Source organism: Dendrobates tinctorius, unplaced genomic scaffold, assembly GCF_039654945.1.
Source record: "Dendrobates tinctorius isolate UK_male_01 unplaced genomic scaffold, ASM3965494v1 ptg000015l, whole genome shotgun sequence".
Lineage (NCBI taxonomy): Eukaryota > Metazoa > Chordata > Amphibia > Anura > Dendrobatidae > Dendrobates > Dendrobates tinctorius.
Window position 1 is genome coordinate 22,352,999 of NW_027361683.1, and position 15,029 is coordinate 22,368,027.

Sequence of the window (15,029 nt, forward strand, 5' to 3'; positions counted from 1 at the left end):
TTTTTAGGCCTTAAGGCTACTATATGACGACCCTACCCAAGCAGGTTTTGCACAAAGGAAATTAGAAGTCCTCTGCCTGGGGCAACCGACTGCTGAGGAGTATTGCAATAAAATTTGGCGACTGGCCACTGATTCACACTGGAATGACCAGACACTTCACCATCAGTCTCGTACTGGTCTTCCTGACCAAATAAGAGACATGTTAGTACAGTTCCCTTTTCCTGACTCCGCCATGTCCCTGGAAATGCATATTGATAGACGGCTGTGAAACCTCAGAGAGAAATGACTGCTGACACTGCACCTTCACCTAAGATTTGTGAACCTATTACTTTTTGTCATGATCACGTGTGTCTGGTCGCAGATGATGCCGCAAGGCGAACCCATAACACACGTGACCCTGGATACACCGCCTCCAGTGGGGCGAATTTAAATGATAGAACGTGCAGGTGGATACGCCGCCTCCACCTGCCGAATTTAGGATTTACACGTTAACATATACATTTCTGGAAACACCGCCTCCAGTACGGCGAATTTAAATAATAAGGGGGGAACCTGGGTAACTTTAACAATGGTGGGCCCTGCGATAGGGAATGGGGGACGTGGAGACCTCCTAAGCTCCCCTGAGCCAGTGTTCCTGCACTCCTTACGTTCCCTATACAGGCTCCGCACCTGTCGCCGCACGCGAACCTTAACCCCTTGCTCGCCCTGCCTCTAAACCCTCACTAGGGAATAGGTCGGTGCGGAGACTAATCCCACCACTGCACTAACAATACACATGAGGAAAGAGACAATACAGGGGAAACACCACTTATCTTTGCTCTGTTGCGTACGCTCCTAGCAACAGAGCCCACCACCTGTGTGCATCTTCTCCTCCACCCTGATCCATCACCATAACTGGATCCATCACCATCGTGCAGCCTAGGAGCCTAGGAGCAGAGTCCCAAGATGAGTCCAGCCTCTGCCAAGAATCCAAGCATGCTCGAGCCCAGTTCTCAGCAACCAAGTCGAGCATGCTGAGTGCAACTCTCTTCCTAGTCGCCACTCCTCTAAGCCATGCCCGCACTTCCCGCCGACACCATAAACTGCGACTCCACCAGGCCATGCCAGTCCTTCCTGCAGACACCATTAGCTGGCACTCGTTCTCTCTGGCTGACTGCGCAGGACTCCTATCCAGCTCCATCCTTCCACCAGGCTCTCCAACAACTCAGCAAGAAATATCACCAGCCGTGAGTGAACACCCTGAGACCCATTTATAGAGTGTCACACCTGAACCATAATTAAGTGCAACCTAACCTAAGGTGCAATACCACTAACCACCACCGGGGACAGTCAAAATACCTTTGAACTTAACCAAAGTAAAAAAAGTTCACTTTGTGCTTTTAATACCGCCAGATCCAACACTGGATCATGACACTTTTATTAAGGAACAGAAGGTTCATATGGAGCGAGTGCCTTGTACAGGTTTATACCACCCATGTATAAGACATACAGTGGGGAAAAAAAGTATTTAGTCAGTCAGCAATAGTGCAAGTTCCACCACTTAAAAAGATGAGAGGCGTCTGTAATTTACATCATAGGTAGACCTCAACTATGGGAGACAAACTGAGAAAAAAAATTCCAGAAAATCACATTGTCTGTTTTTTTTTCATTTTATTTGCATATTATGGTGGAAAATAAGTATTTGGTCAGAAACAAAATTTCATCTCAATACTTTGTGATATATCCTTTGTTGGCAATGACAGAGGTCAAACGTTTTCTGTAAGTCTTCACAAGGTTGCCACACACTGTTGTTGGTATGTTGGCCCATTCCTCCTTGCAGATCTCCTCTAGAGCAGTGATGTTTTTGGCTTTTCGCTTGGCAACACGGACTTTCAACTCCCTCCAAAGGTTTTCTATAGGGTTGAGATCTGGAGACTGGCTAGGCCACTCCATGACCTTGAAATGCTTCTTACGAAGCCACTCCTTCGTTGCCCTGGTGGTGTGCTTTGGATCATTGTCATGTTGAAAGACCCAGCCACGTTTCATCTTCAATGCCCTTGCTGATGGAAGGAGGTTTGCACTCAAAATCTCACGATACATGGCCCCATTCATTCTTTCATGTACCCGGATCAGTCGTCCTGGCCCCTTTGCAGAGAAACAGCCCCAAAGCATGATGTTTCCACCACCATGCTTTACAGTAGGTATGGTGTTTGATGGATGCAACTCAGTATTCTTTTTCCTCCAAACACGACAAGTTGTGTTTCTACCAAACAGTTCCAGTTTGGTTTCATCAGATCATAGGACATTCTCCCAAAACTCCTCTGGGTCATCCAAATGCTCTCTAGCAAACTTCAGACGGGCCCGGACATGTACAGGCTTAAGCAGTGGGACACGTCTGGCACTGCAGGATCTGAGTCCATGGTGGCGTAGTGTGTTACTTATGGTAGGCCTTGTTACATTGGTCCCAGCTCTCTGCAGTTCATTCACTAGGTCCCCCCGCGTGGTTCTGGGATTTTTGCTCACCGTTCTTGTGATCATTCTGACCCCACGGGCTGGGATTTTGCGTGGAGCACCAGATCGAGGGAGATTATCAGTGGTCTTGTATGTCTTCCATTTTCTAATTATTGCTCCCACAGTTGATTTCTTCACTCCAAGCTGGTTGGCTATTGCAGATTCAGTCTTCCCAGCCTGGTGCAGGGCTACAATTTTGTTTCTGGTGTCCTTTGACAGCTCTTTGGTCTTCACCATAGTGGAGTTTGGAGTCAGACTGTTTGAGGGTGTGCACAGGTGTCTTTTTATACTGATAACAAGTTTAAACAGGTGCCATTACTACAGGTAATGAGTGGAGGAAAGAGGAGACTCTTAAAGAAGAAGTTACAGGTCTGTGAGAGCCAGAAATCTTGATTGCTTATTTCTGACCAAATACTTATTTTCCACCATAATATGCAAATAAAATGAAAAAAAACAGACAATGTGATTTTCTGGATTTTTTTTTCTCGGTTTGTCTCCCATAGTTGAGGTCTACCTATGATGTAAATTACAGACGCCTCTCATCTTTTTAAGTGGTGGAACTTGCACTATTGCTGACTGACTAAATACTTTTTTTCCCCACTGTACATTGACATCTGACCTGGCACACTTACTTTATGGCCCCAGGAACAGATACCTCCAATTTTCTCAATTCCTACTTACAGCAGTCATGACATGGTGGCATGCCATTTCAGGTTTTGCTGTGGGACGTCATGGTAAACAGTTATGTCCTTATCTACACATTATGACTAAGGCTAGGAGGAGGATTCACCATCCTCCAATTGCATGCTCATTATAGACCAGATAAGTCTCAGACTCAGGTATTTAATATTTAACAATAACATGCTAAAGTGCTACTTTCACCATTCCACAGTGTAAATAATTTATTGGTGTCATAGAAAACCTTAAGATCCATAACACACCAGTGTGGAGACAATCCCCCTCCTCCTCTCTCACACAAAATTTCAAGGGACAAGAGCTTATGCTGAAAGTGTGAATGTGGCTTCAATGGTCGAGAAACTAAGAAACCACGACCCCCAAACTGTCCATTGCATTGGCAAAGCACAAGAAAGGGATAATCTTTATTGTCATTTGCACATGGAAACACAAGAAGCAATAGAATGAAATTGAAAGGGAGAAGATGCGGATTAGATATTAGAAAAACCTTTTTTGACAGGATGATCAATGAGTGGAACAGGCTGCCATGAGAGGTGGCGAGTTCTCCTTCCATGGAAGTCTTCAAACAGAGGCTGGACAGACATCAGTCTGAGATGGTTTAGTGAATCCTGCATTGAGCAGGGGGGTTTTAGGTCCCTTCCAAGTCAACATTCTATGATTTGATGGTATTTCTAAACAACTGCTATCAAGCTTAAAATAGCAGCAGTGCTACTGCATTACATTCCCTGAGAGGAGAAATTTGATTGGCTATTATTAACTACCAGCAAGACAAGAAAGCGTAGTTTTTGGCAGAATCTCCCGGAAAGTACTAAAATGGTTCATTGAACATTACAATATAAGCATATTCTTCATTATTTTAAAACAACTCATGGTCTACCCAATATTGCTATGCCATGGAGAGTCATAGGGATACTGAATCTCAATCTAAACATGAGACATATTGATTGGAGACAAAAGAATTCTCTTTAATTTATGATCGTTAATTGAGCTGTAGGTAGAATTGCCTTACATTGTGAAGTGGGAATCAAATATTAATGAGTCTATTGAGTTAGTGGACTGGCAGAAATTTCATAATTTGATATAATTAAAAATAAAACAAATTGAGGCATTTTGGGATAAAATAAACAGGGCTAGACATTTTGACACTGATCACTACAATATTGGGTGAGTGTCTCAATGAAGTATCACTGTGTTTTCTGTTTTTCTTTAGTCTCTGGCAATAAGTTTTAAATATATGATGCAAGGGGAATCTAAGGACTAATTTTTCAGAAAATTCCAGGAAATCTTTGCAGATGTTTGATATGTAGCAGTAATTACAAGTAATAGGCAAAGATTTTGAAGGAAGTTTTGAAGGATTCTCTCATAGATGTTTTGCTAACATATACTGCATGTGCGTGAACTGTCTTTTTATGATATGTAAGAATCTCTAGATGGCCTGAAGGCCTTTATATCTAAAAATAAAGGTATGGATACTATAGAACCAGAGATTAAGAGAAGGTACAGTACTTTGAAATACATGAAAAGTCCCACTTTCTAAAAATAAACCAATTACTTTATATTCACCTCTCCAGATTTTGCATTTTAACAAGATCCAAAGGGACTAAGTTTAAACTCTCCTTTCAAATCCCTCTGAAAAGGATATTATGTCAGCAGAAGAATGAGAGTCTGTGTAATTAATATGCTATTTTTCTTATAACCCTGCCGAGTGTTGAATATCGTAGCTATAACTCACATATGTCACCTACACAGAGGAAGCAAGTGTGCAGGGACATTCTCACACTTGGGGCAAGGTTAAGAACCAAAAGGGAATGCGGATTTATGGGGAGCTTAATGGAAATCTTAGAGATGTTGGCTTCAGTTTCCACTCTCACATCACTCAGCAGCTTCATGGGGACATTACAAAAACACATCTCAGCTTCCATTTAGCCTGGACTATGCAGGAGGTAAGATTTCAAAGTGGTTAGCCATATAACGTAAAAAAAAATGCTAACTATTTAATTCATTTCTTAACAACACAGATATATTGTTACTGGGGGGAAATCTCAGTTCATCATTTCACACTTTGCAAATTTTACCTTAAGGGGGATTTCCATTTGAAAAAATGGGTATCCAACTTCTAAAACTTGTGTAAAGTATCAAAATCAGATAGTATTCACCCTCCCTGGGTCCAGTGTTAGCTTACATTTCTGATTCTGACTTTGATTTGGCATAAGTGGTGACATCACATTTACAACACACATCACCACTGCAGCCAAACAATGAGCTCAGCAAATCATGAATTCTACATAAGCAGATCTGCAGAGCCTAGAGAGTGGCTGCAGTCACAAACGCATTTCACATCTAAGTCCTCAATCATTGCATGGCTATGTTTTTCCAAAACATAAATCAAGTCTGCCATAGGCATGTGAGAAATTGTGTTAGAGTCTGATGAAACCAAAGTTGATGTTTTTGGTCATTATTCCAAAAGGTATGCTTGGTGCATAGCAAAAACTGCACACCACCAAAAGAAAGATATACCCTCAGTGAAGCATGGAAGTAGCAGTGTTATGCTTTGATGCTGATTTTCAGCAGGTGGAACTTGGCTTTAGTCAAGGGAATTATGAACATTTCTAAATATCAGTCAATTTAATATAAAAATCTTTAGACCTCAGCTAAAAAGCTAAATGTGAAGAGGAATATCACCTCCCAGCTCGACAACAACCTAAATCATATCTCCAAATTAACAAAAGAATGGATTCAACTGAAGATCAAAGTTTTGAAATAGCTCAGCCAGAGCACAGACCTAAGTCCAATTGAAAATCTGTGGGATGATCTTAAGAGGACTGTACACAGGAGATGCCCTTATAATCTGACTTATTTGGAGCAGTATTGCAAAGGAGAATGTTTAGAGATTGCTACTTCTAGATGTGCCATGCTGATAGACCTTTACAAAAAAAAGACTGCATGCTGTCATAAAATCAAAGAGTACTTGAACAAAGTCTTAGTTTAACCCCTTACCTACAAAAGGACGTAATATTCCGTCCATGTGACCCTGGACCTAACTACCATGGACGGAATATTACGTCCCAGCGATCAGCGGCGCCCACGTGGTGAGCGCCGCTGATCGCGGCCGGGTGTCAGCTAATTATCATAGCTGACACCCGGCACAATGTGTCAGGGGCGGTCACGGACCGCCCCCGACACGTTAACCCCTTGCACACCGCGATCAAATGCAATCGCGGTGTACCGGGGGTTAAAGGGAAGCATCGGCAGGGAGGGGGCTCCCTCCGTGCTTCCCTGAGCCCCCCACGGCAGCGCAATGTGCAGCGCTGCTGCGGAGGGCTCTTTCCCTACAGGCCCCCGGATCCAAGATGGCGACGGGGGCCTGCAGGGAGCTGACTTCCTCACTGCCTGCAAAGCGCAGGCATGAGGAAGTCTGCAGCAGTGCCTGTGACAGATCGCTGATCTGTCACAGTGATCTGTGATGTGACAGATCAGCGACCTGTCACAGGACAGTGATGTCCCACCTGGGACAAGGTAATAAAGTAAAAAAAAAAAAAAAAAAAAGTGTTAAAAATAATTAAAAAAAAAAAAAAAAAAAAAAAAAAAAAAAAAAATCGCTAAATAAATTAGTAAAAAAAAAAAAAAATATTCCCCAATAAATCCATTTTTTCAAAATAAAAAAAAACAAAACAATAAAAGTACACATATTTGGTATCGCCGCGTCCGTGATGACCTGCCCTATAAAACTGTCCCATTAGTTAACCCCTTTAGCGAACCCCTTAAAAAATAAAAATAAAAAACCAAGCAAAAAATAATGATTTATTATAATACCACCGAACAAAAAGTGCAATAACGCGCGATCAAAAAGACGCATATAAATATCCATGGTACCGCTGAAAACATCATCTTGTCCCGCAAAAAACGAGCCGCCATACAGCATCATCCGCAAAAAAATAAAAAAGTTATAGCTCGCAGAATAAAGCGAATAATAAATAAATATAAAATTGTTTTCATTGCAAAAAACCGACAAAACATAAAAAAACGACCTAAATGAGGTATCGCTGTAACCCTACTGACCCGAAGAATAAAAACGCTTTATCAATTTTACCGCACGCGGAACGGTGTAAACGCACCCCCCAAAAGAAATTCATGAAACGCTGGTTTTTGTTCATTCTGCGTCCCAAAAATCGGAATAAAAAGCGATCAAAAAATGTCACATGCCCGAAAATGGTACCAATAAAAACGTCAACTCGTCCCGCAAAAAATAAGACCTCACATGACTCGGTGGGTCAAAATACGGAAAAATTATAGCTCACAATATGTGGTGATGCAAAAACTATTTTTACAATAAAAAGCGTCTTTTAGCGTGCGACAGCTGCCAAACATAAAAACCGCCATAAATAGTAAATAAAACCCCCCGTTATCACCCCCTTAGTTAGGGAAAAATAATAAAACTAAAAGAAAATGTATTTATTTCCATTTTCCCGCTAGGGCTAGGGCTAGGGTTAGGGCTAGGGCTCAGATTAGGGTTAGGGGTGTGTTGAGGTTAGGGTTGGAGTTATAATTGGGGGGTTTCCACTGTTTGGGCACATCAGGTGCTCTCCAAAGGCAACATGGCGTCTGATCTCAATTCCAGCCAATTCTGCGTTGAAAAAGTCAAATGGTGCTCCTTCCCTTCCAAGCTCTGCCATGCGCCCAAACAGTGTTTTACCCCCACATGTAGGATATCAGCCTACTCAGGACAAATTACAAGACAACTTTTGGGGTCCAATTTCTCCTGTTACCCTTAGGAAAATAAAAAATTGGGGGCAAAAAATGTATTTTTTATTTTCACGCCCAGGCGTTATAAACTTCTGTGAAGCACTTGGGGGTTCAAAGTGCTCTCCACACATCTAGATAAGCTCCGTGGGGGGTCTAGTTTCCAAAATGGGGTCACTTGTGGGGAGTTTCAATAGTTTAGGTACATCAGGGGCTCTCCAAACGCACATGACACCCGCAGACCAATCCATCAAAGTCTGCATTCCAAAACGTCACTACTTCCCTTCCGAGCCCTGACGTGTGCCCATACAGTAGTTTTCTCCCACATATGAGGTATCAGCATACTCAGAACAAATTGGACAACAACTTTTGGGGTCCAATTTCTCCTGTTACCCTTGGGAAAATAAAAAAAATGGGGACTAAAAGATGATGTTTGTTGAAAAAATACGATATTTTTATTTTCACGCCCAGTCGTTATAAACTTCTGTGAAGCACTGGGGGGTTCAAAGTGCTCACCACACATCTAGATAAGTTCATTAGGGGGTCTAGTTTCCAAAATGGGGTCACTTGTGGGGTGTTTCCACTTTTTAGGTACATCAGGGGCTCTCCAAAGGCAACATGACACTCACAGACCATTCCATCAAAGTCTGCATTCCAAAACGTCACTACTTCCCTTCCGAGCCCCGACGTGTCCCCATACAGTAGTTTTCTCCCACATATGGGGTGTCAGCATACTCAGGACAAATTGGACAACAACTTTTGGGGTCCAATTTCTCCTGTTACCCTTGGGAAAATAAAAAAATGGGGACTAAAAGATGATGTTTGTGGAAAAAATACGATTTTTTTATTTTCACGCCCGGACGTTATAAACTTCAGTGAAGCACTGGGGGGGTTCAAAGTGCTCACCACACATCTAGATAAGTTCCTTGGGGGGTCTAGTTTCCAAAATGGTGTCATTTGTGGGGGGTTTCTACTGTTTTGGTACATCAGGGGCTTTCCTAACGCGACATGGTGTCCGATCTCAATTCCAGCCAAAAACGTCAAATGGAGCTGCTTCCCTTCCGAGCTCTGCCATGCGCCCAAATAGTGGTTTACACCCACATATGGGGTATCAGTGTACTCAGGACAAATTGCACAATAACTTGTAGGGTCCTGTTACCCTTGGAAAAATAAAAATTGGGGGTGCAAAGATCATTTTTGTGGAAAAAATATGATTTTTTAATTGTACCGCTGTACGTTATAAACTTCTGCGAAGCCCTTGTGGGTTCAAAGTTCTCACCACATATCTAGATAAGTTCCTTGGGGGGTCTAGTTTCCAAAATGGGGTCACTTGGGGGGTTTCCACTGTTTAGGTACATCAGGGGCTCTCCAAACGTGACATGGCGTCCGATCTGAATTCCAGCCAATTTTGCATTGAAAAAGTCAAACGGCGCTCCTTCCCTACTGAGGTCTGCCATGCGCCGAAAGAGTGGTTCCCCCCCACATATCAGGTATCAGCGTACTCAGGACAAATTGCACAATAACTTTTGCAGTCCAATTTCTCCTGTTACCCTTGGTAAAATAAAGAAAATTGAACCTGAAATTTTTTTTTGTGAAAAAAAGTTAAATGTTCATTTTTTTTTTTAATATTCAAAAAATTCCTGTGACGCACCTAAAGGGTTAATAAACTTCTTGAATGTGGTTTTAAGCACCTTAAGGGGTGCATTTTTTAGAATGGTGTCACTTTTGGGTATTTTCTATCATATAGACCCCTCAAAGTGGCTTCAAATGTGAAGTGGTCCCTAAAAATAAAATGGTGTTGCAAAAATGAGAAATCGCTGGTCAATTTTTAACCCTTATAACTTCCTAACAAAAAAAAATGTTGGTTCCAATATTGTGCTGATGTAAAGTAAACATGTTAGAAATGTTATCTATTAAGTTTTTTGTGTGCCGTATCGCTGTGATTTAAGGGCATAAAAATTCAAAGTTGGAAAATTGCGAAATTTTCAAAATTTTCGCCAAATTTCTGTTTTTTTCACAAAAACGCAAGTTATTTGAATGCAATTTTACCACTAACATGAAGTACAATATGTCACGAGAAAACAATGTCAGAATCACCGGGATCCATGGAAGCGTTCCAGAGTTATGACCTCATAAAGGTACAGTGGTCAGAATTGTAAAAATTGGCCCGGGAGTTAACGTGCAAACCACCCTTGGTAGTGAAGGGGATAAGGGTGTGCATATTTATGTAACCATATTATTTTAGCTTATTATTTTTCATTTCGAGATTTCAGTGTGTTTATCAATTGAATTGTACAAATTATGAATGACAGAAGAGACAGAAAAAAAATCTGAAATAATTCTTCTTAGTATGTTTTTTTTATATCCACTGTATAAAAATATAGTTTTTATATATTTTTTAAATCCACTGTATTGCAAATAAATTATTAGGACCTAGATAATACCTAAAGATGAACTTTTCTGCTTGTTGTCATGACAGATGATCTCCATAAAAAAAAAGAAAGGTATCCAGATATTGCCATTTCCAAAAAAAAAAAACCACTGGAGCTCAACAGCTACAAACATTATATACGGATACCAGTATCACATTCTTAGCGCACCTATATATTGCAATGACTCATATTAACATATGTTTATAAGGAAGGCTAGAGTTTGATATTCTTTTAGCCTAATCAAAGTTCATTAGTCACAAAAGAACATTTTCACAAAGTATATATCAATACAGGGGCTGGCTGGCAACTTTTAGCCTTGGGGGGCAAGCACAATGCAGTGGCCCACTGTTACGCGGGCCGCGGCCCATCTTAAGGCTTGGGTCTCCTGTAGTAGCACTGCAGATCCGCTAAAAGAATTGACATGCTGCAGAAAATAAAACACTGCAAATCTGCACTTTTTTATTTCCACAGCATGTGCACACCAATTCTCAATCTCCCATAGACTAACATTGCTTGTGCACTACACTGCAGATTTGATGCAAATCCGTGGGACCAAAAATGCTGCAGAAACGCATCTAAAATTGGCAACATGTGCACACAGCCTTACTGTGCTGTTGTCTGGACTTTGCAGCCTCCGTGTCGGGGCAAGAGGTTGCAAAGTCCAGACAACGGGACTATAACACACTACAGAGGCAGTCAGTTATTTAATTACACTCCATGTGGACATCAAATCACTTTCTTTACATGAGAGAATAGAGAATTCAATATCACATGAGCACTGCACTGCTACAGACTAAAGCCCCCGTTACACATAGCGATATCTCTAGCAATATCACTGTAACGTCACCGATTTTGTGACGTAGCAGCGATATTGCTAGCGATATCGCTATGTCTGATACTTACCTCTGACCGGCTCCCCCGCTGCTCATCGTTGGTCGCGCGAGAACGTCCTGGACCATTTCTCGTCGGGTGCTTCCTGCTGGGCTTCCTGTGACGCAGACGAGCGATGCGTGGACGCGGGCGGGAGGACGTCAGGATCGCCGCGTCTGACAGGTAAGTAGCGACCCCCCGACCTCTGCTATGTCGCTGGTGAGATCTGCCTGTGTGGCAGCTCACTAGCGACCACTTAGCGATGCACCAGCGATACATATCATTGTCGGGATCGCTGGTGCATCGCTAAGTGTAACGCTACCCTAAGATGGCCCCAGCAGCACTCTGGAGCAGTATGTATGTATAAAACCCCCCCAAAAAGGAGTTCTATACAATTACGTACAAAAACAATACTTTAATAATAATTACAAATAGAGTTAATATAGATAAAAAAAGGACAATTGACCCTGGTAATAAAGCATGGGTGTCCGGGAATAAATGTCATTACAATAAAGTCACAATATCACAAGCCATTATGTGTGCATTGTGGCACCAAAATGCAGTTTAACGCAAGTGCATGTGCAAGTCTAATATAGCCACGCTGCCAAAGTGCACACAGCACCAGGGATTAAACATCTACCGTGAACTCAAGGAAGTTCCCCAAACATCAGTATGTATATTACAGGTAGAAAATAATGAATCACCCATTTAACAAATAAGGATAATATTGGACAAGGACACCATTTATCACAGGGCGCAGGCTCTGTGCAGCAGGGACTGGAGTAGGAGTGGGACACAGACTGGCCTGTGGTACACTGTAACCTAGAGGGTCACATCCACATTACAGACGTTCAAATCCACATTACAGACGGTCACATCCACATTATAGAGTAGACCTGGGCAAAGTGCAGCCTGCGGCCACATCCGGGAACGAGACAGCCATGGGGCTGGAAATCAGAGGTCCACGGGCCGCACAATGCCCGCCTGGCCACTCGCTATTTCCATGTGCGCCACGGTGCTGCTGACTTCTTTGGTGGAGGTGGGGCCTCAAGCCACTTCCTCCACCAGTGTGTGAAACAGCTGACACGATGAAATGACGTCATCACGTCAGCTGTTTACTCCGGAGAGTCCACGCACTGGAGGGAGGGAGTGAAGCACACTGCCAGGGAATGGGACGAGGTGAGTACCGGTATGTGGTGTTTTTTCCTTGTGTATGGGCCATTTGGGTGGGCATGGAGAGGCTATGGGGTGACGACATGGTGCCGAACACCTGGGGTGGGTGACGACATGGTGCTGCACACCTCGGGTGGGTGACATGAGGGGGTGATATGGTGCTGCTGCTGCACATGGTGTTGCATATGGGGGTGACAAGCTGCACATGGGGAGGCTATGGGGGCAACATGCAGTGTATATAGGGAGGCTGTGTGGGGCTCATGCCGTATATGGGGAGGCTGTGTGAGGCTCATGCCATTTATTGGGAGGCTGTGTGAGGCTTATGCCATTTATTGGGAGGCTGTGTGAGGCTCATGGCGTATATAGGGAGGCTGTGTGGGGCTCATGCCGTATATAGGGAGGCTGTGTGGGGCTCATGCCGTATATAGGGAGGCTGTGTGGGGCTCATGCCGTATATAGGGAGGCTGTGTGGGGCTTATGCCGTATATAGGGAGGCTGTGTGAGGCTTATGCCGTATATAGGGAGGCTGTGTGGAGCTCATGCAGTGTACATAGGGAGGCTGTGTGGGGCTCATGCAGTGTACATAGGGAGGCTGTGTGGGGCTCATGCAGTGTACATAGGGAGGCTGTGTGGGGCTCATGCAGTGTACATAGGGAGGCTGTGTGGGGCTCATGCAGTGTACATAGGGAGGCTGTGTGGGGCTCATGCAGTGTACATAGGGAGGCTGTGTGGGGCTCATGCAATGTATATAGGGAGGCTGTGTGAGGCTCATGCAATGTATATAGGGAGGCTGTGTGAGGCTCATGCAGTGTATATAGGGAGGCTGTGTGGGGCTCATGCTGTATATGGGAAGGCTGTGTGAGGCTCATGCTGTATATATAGGAAGGCTGTGTGGGGCTCATGCAGTTTATATAGGGAGGCTGTGTGATGCTCATGCAGTATATATAGGGAGGCTGTGTGAGGCTCATGCAGTATATATAGGGAGGCTGTGTGAGGCTCATGCAGTGTATATACGGAGGCTGTGTGGGGCTCATGCTGTATATGGGAAGGCTGTGTGAGGCTCATGCAGTGTATATAGGGAGGCTGTGTGGGGCTCATGCTCTATATGGGAAGGCTGTGTGAGGCTCATGCTGTATATATAGGGAGGCTGTGTGGGGCTCATGCAGTGTATATAGGGAGGCTGTGTGGGGCTCATGCCGCATATAAGGGGCTGTTGGGGGGGCTCATACAATATACAGAAGGGACTGTGCTTGGGTTCAAACGATATATAGGGGGGTGTCAGCATACTTAATTCTGCTCAATATATAAAATTCTAATACAATTAATAATAAAATTATCAATAATATAATAAAATATCAATATTAATATTGAGATTAATTTTGGCCTATTGGATCGGCCTTCCACAACAGTCAGTCTCTCATGTGGCCCCTCAGGAAAATTTTGTTTCCCACCCCTGTTACAGAGGGTCACATCCACATTACAGAGGGTCACATCCACAATACAGAGGGTCACATGATGTGACTTTCTAAAATGTGGATGTGACTCTCTACAATGGGGATGTGGCCCTCTTTAATGGGGATGTGGCCCTTTAAAATGTGGATGATGTCACCTACATCCACATTTTAGAGGGCCACATCCACATTTTAGAGGGTCACATGACTCATCCACATTTTAGAGGGCCACATCCAAATTACAGAGTCTGTAATGTGAATGTGGCCCTCTAAAATGTGGATGTGACCCTCTAAAATGTGGATGATGTCACCCACATCCACATTTTAGAGAGTCACATCCACATTTTAGAGGGCCACATCCACAATACAGAGTCAGACTCTGTAATGTGGTGGATGTGGCCCTCTAAAATGTGGATGTGAAGTTGTCACAGACAAGGCCATTACAAAGGGTCACAGTACACATTCCACATTGTTAACTTTTTCCCATACTTGTCCTTTCTGGAGGAGCCTGCCTGGGCTGGAGGACACACGGGACCCCTGGTCACGGCCTGAGGTGAGCAGCAGGCAGCAGCACTCAGTGTGGCCTGTCTCTGCACTGTCTGGGAGCAATGGTGGCCGCTCCCTTCCCTCAGATCTGGCTGGGGTTCTGAGGCATGCTTACGTAGCACGCCGTACACATGCCTCTCTGAACCACGACTCCAATCACAGCACGCCGCTGGCTGCCGTGGCAACACAGTCTCAGCCTGCAGTCAGTGCAGTGACTGAGAACCGCCCCTCGCCCCTGTGTCTGCTATGGCTGTGAGGCGGCCGGGCCCGCCCACCCCTGTGTCTGCTATATTGGCATTGCTATGTGAGGCGGCCCGCTCACCCGTGTCTGCTATTGCTATGCGGCCCGCCCCCTCCTGTGTCTGCTATCGCTATGACTATGAGAGGCGGCCCGCCCACCCGTGTCTGCTATTGCTTATGCGACCCGCCCACCCCCTCCTGTGTCTGCTATTACTAAGACTATGAGAGGCGGCCCGCCCGCCCCGTGTCTGCTATTGCTATGCGGCCCGCCCTCCCACCTGCCCCATCCTGTGTCTGCTATTGCTATGACTGAGAGGTGGCCCGCCCACCCGCATGCCTCCCTCCTGTGTCTGCTACTGCTATGAGAGGCGGCCCGCCCACACGCCCAGCC

The 15,029-nt window shown here is 44.2% G+C and overlaps 1 long non-coding RNA gene across 1 annotated transcript in view; it reads right to left on the reverse strand.

The window, feature by feature from the left end:
* The window catches only part of LOC141075710 (uncharacterized), a 108,384-nt gene extending 93,815 nt beyond the window's left edge, over window positions 1-14,569 (reverse strand). Inside the window, exon 1 of the long non-coding RNA XR_012227326.1 lies at window positions 14,342-14,569. This is a non-coding gene — a long non-coding RNA (uncharacterized lncRNA). The remainder of the gene's footprint in view (window positions 1-14,341) is intronic.
* Between the last annotated feature and the right edge of the window lie 460 nt (window positions 14,570-15,029).